The following is a 4,197-nucleotide window of genomic DNA, read 5'->3' on the forward strand; positions in this document are numbered from 1 at the left end:
TATTGCTTTCCTTTACTTTCATGTCATTTACTTTTCTTGTTGCTTATCACTCAAAATTGAATAATCTAACTAGAATAATTAATCAACTATTACTTGCTTAATCTGTTAATCCTTATGGGATCGACCTCACGCTTTGTGAGTAATTACTTGACGACAATTCGGTATACTTGCCGAAGAAATTTTTGTAGTGATACATTAATTCCGTGATCAAGTTTTTGGCGCCATTGCCGGGGATTAATTGTAACACCCTAACTACCAAAGCTCACGCTTCTGGCTGCGCGACTCTGATAGGTCGGACATTACGACGACACTTATACTATTTAATACTAAAATATGAGCCTGTTTAAAACTTTAAACCACAACACCGCTCCCAAAAATACTTTCGTTCGATAACATACATCCATAAATACTATACAACTTACAAAACACATAAAGAGTACATCCATATATATACATATACATATATAATATTACAAGCATTAACCAATAAAATTCCTATCCCTCTTACAGAATATCTCAAGATAAAGGCGAGGGTACAGATAATAGTCTAAAGCAATACAAAGCATTTCAACAACAACTAAATAAACTCTTCGTGACTTCTGCGCCCATATCCTGAAAGGGGAAAAATGTAGGGGGTGAAGATAAACCGTACCAGTGATTAATAACTGTCTTATGCCTCTTTCCAAAAACAACGGTTTACAATAAAAGTAAAGTCGAAAATCTTTTCTGAAAGAGGAACTGTTCAATTCTCAAAAACTCAAAAGTCTTTCAAAAAGTTTATCTAAACTGAACCAAAATAGCCTTTCATATTTTATTCCAAACCAAAAACACAAAGCCGAAATCAACCATCAGTTCATCTCATTCTAACCACGGCCCTAAGCCCAAACAATCCAACAACAACCAATCACCACAGTCCAACAGAGTCCCAGTAGCCAACACAAATAGGAAGATGCAAGCACAAACAAACAGTTATTGCAAGTAGAACAGTTAGCAATTAATCACATAGGCAAACCAAGTATAATATGCACACCCAAACAATGTCACATAAATGCATATGATGCATGCCTGTCCCTAGTGGCTGATGATATCATCTGTCGGTTATAGAGCCAACCCGACAAGTCCTGGTAGCTAACCATTGAACTGTCCCTCTATCGCGCATCCCCAACTCGAGTTATACTCAACATAAACTTGATCATAATCATGATCCATATCCATCACCTTCACTGGTGAATATTTACGGGGGCGAGCTCATCCGGGACTTTCACAGTGCCCGGCCACACTTACGACATAGGGTCAAAAGAGCTTCGAGTCTCAACCTGGAGCACGTGGTGGCTAGCCACTGCTTTCTCCCAGGGAAACTCTTATCTCCGATAGTGGAAGTGCAGCATTCACATTTATCAATGATTCAGCATAAACATGCATTCAATCTCATCCATGGATCAACATCCATCTCAGCCATCCGGCTCACGGTTCATTCCAGAACTAGCCAATATTCATATCATACACAGCCATTCTGGCTCATGGTTCAATCCAGAACCAATCAATATGTATAAACATACACAGCCATTCCGGCTCTCAACAAAATAGCACTTCCACATTCAAAATCATCAACTTCATGAAATCGGCATTTAAGCCATAAATCATTTTCTCAATTCATTTCACTTTGAAATCAAGTTTCAAATCTTTTCAGCCTTGGCTTTAAAGATCTCATTTCTCAAATCATCTCGGCTCATAAGCCACTTTTACTCAAGGTAAATTCCCCTTTGAAAACAATGCCACTCTCGGCACCTTCTTTCCAAAACTTCCATAATCATGGCAAGTTAAAAATCTCCTTGAGATATTCAAAATCACCCATCCAACAATGGGATTTTATAACAAAGGTTTCTCGGCAGAGTCCCAAGTCTTTAGGGGAGAATAACATAACTCATTTCGCCAAATTCATTTAAAATCATTAAAACATTGGCTTTCCGATTTGAGTAATAAAATAGGATCTAAGCCAAACCGAGTCACGTAATCATTTACTTCTTTTAAAGCGGTTTTCTTTACTTAAGCAAAACCGACTTCAACCCCCATGATAAATTCTAGAACGTTTCAACTGTTCAAAATTGTTTTAGTCTTGCAAGAATTCAGAATTCAAAGAGTACTTAAACCTTTCTCAAAACATTTCAAAATGAAACTTGTCAGTAGACATTCAGGTTCTTTCAAAGTCATTGAAACTTCTTTAATTGAAACCCCCAAGTCAAATTCAAAGGCATAAACCCTTTTCACATTCAAATAGCTTTAAAACACAAGTTTCCTCTAAATAACTTTCTCCTAAAAAAGATACAATGCCTTTCTTAAGAAGCAAGACTAAATCACAATTTTCTCTTTACTAACTCATTTCGAAAACATGAATCATCCTTTTCTTGATAATTCAATTAAAATAGTAGAAGCCTTTAACTCATCATTTGCCAGACAACATTTCAATAAAGACTCGGATTTTATAGAAATTTCGGCAGCACCTCCCATAAAACTTGGACTTTGCCACCCGGTTCGGATCCCAACTAAACCGTTTCACAATCCTTTTCAACAGCCCAAATTTCAAAATCAGTCCAAGGCAAGCCAAAATCCAACAGTCATCTCAATTCCATATTTCAAGAAAACCGTTTCAACATCAAATCATTATCATCCGGATAAACTCATTTCTAACGTTTTAAAGAAACGGTTCAGCAACAATCATTTATCAAAAACCAGATCATTTAAAGCCAGCCAGGCTGAAGTCAAGAGTGTATTCTATTTTACACATTCTCAAGAAAATCCATTCAACTCTAATCAATTTCCAACGGATTTAACTCGATCTCAAAGCTTTAAAAGAATCAATTTCAAAAGCATTTCGTTTCACAAAGCCACACAACAGTCGAGTTAAACCAACACCCATAATCATACAAAACAACCAAACAATACATAGGACTGATACAATCACCAAATACACATCCTCACATCAGTACCCATATGTAATAATTCCAATATAAAAAATATAGTTTTCGGAAAGCGCCCCTACCTCAAAACGTAATTCCATAATCCAAACGTCTCACAGAGTCCTTTCCGCCTCATCCCGAACTGACGGCAACCAAAACCTCAGCTCCAATCACGTTCGCAATAACCATAGCAACACTAATCGCAACATACAATAATCAGGACTCTACCCCCACGTTATCAAAACTCGTATTCATTAACCGAACACAACAGAATACTCATGCGAGATCATTCGAAACATAATTTCTTACCGAAACAACACAATGAGGCAACTGCGATTTCGAACCGGCCCGGCAACAGCTCCGGCGGCAACCAGAAGCTCCGGCGGATCAACTGGAAAAACCGTACAGCATCAAAACCATCTCGAAAACTAAAAAGGCAGAAACCTCGAATGAACCCATACCGACAATTTTTCCGGCGACGGCAGAAGTAGCCAGAAGCTCCGGCTATGGTCCCGGGAGTCGCAGAACCACTCCTGGCGACCAGAACCCTTTTCTGATGGCGGCAGTTCCGACCGAGGCGGCGCCGGTGATGCAATCGGTGGCCAGGCTCGGTGGTTGGGTTCCCAGCACACCTTCAGATCTCTCTGTCTCTCCTGCTCGGCGTGACTGAACGGCCTTCCTTTCAACGTCGCACCGGCGGCGAACCCTAGCAGTGGCGGAGGTAGGTGGCAGTTTCTGACGGCCATGGAAGCTCCGGCAGCGTCGCGGGTGGTCTTCCCCCTCTCTCCCATCGGGTCATCTCTCTCTCTCTCCTCGGGTTTCTCTGACAATAGCGGCACAATCATCGGCAAAAGCTCAATGGGACAGTGGCGGCGCGAGCTTGGCAGCGGTGAGGCGTGGGTCGATCTCCCTGGTTCGCGAGCTCTCTCTCTCTTTTGCGACGAGAAGGCAGCGACGGCCCAGCATCCTCACGCGCGGCGGCCCGGCGATGGCTCCACGAGACAGCGATGGCGCGATTGGGTAGCTCGCTGCGAGGCATGGCATGGTGGCGGCAGTGCCATGGCGCTGCGGACAGCTCCCCCTCCAGCTCGACGGCGACGAGATGCGCCTCCCTCTCTCCCCCTCCCGCTGGCTCACTGTTTTTCTTTCCGGGAAAGGAAACTTTGTGTGTGTTGCTGATGGGAAAAGAAATGGGGTGGCAGCTACAGGTTTTCAAATTTGAGTTTGCTGAGGGTGAAAA

General features: G+C 42.0%; 1 pseudogene; it reads right to left on the reverse strand.

Annotated features, from left to right (window-relative positions):
* Positions 1–3,127: 3,127 nt before the first annotated feature.
* On the reverse strand, positions 3,128–3,748 carry LOC148549837 (uncharacterized; annotated as a pseudogene).
* Positions 3,749–4,197: the final 449 nt, after the last annotated feature.

Source organism: Arachis ipaensis, chromosome B8 (assembly GCF_059453495.1).
Source record: "Arachis ipaensis isolate K30076 ecotype BB chromosome B8, ASM5945349v1, whole genome shotgun sequence".
NCBI classification, from domain to species: domain Eukaryota; kingdom Viridiplantae; phylum Streptophyta; class Magnoliopsida; order Fabales; family Fabaceae; genus Arachis; species Arachis ipaensis.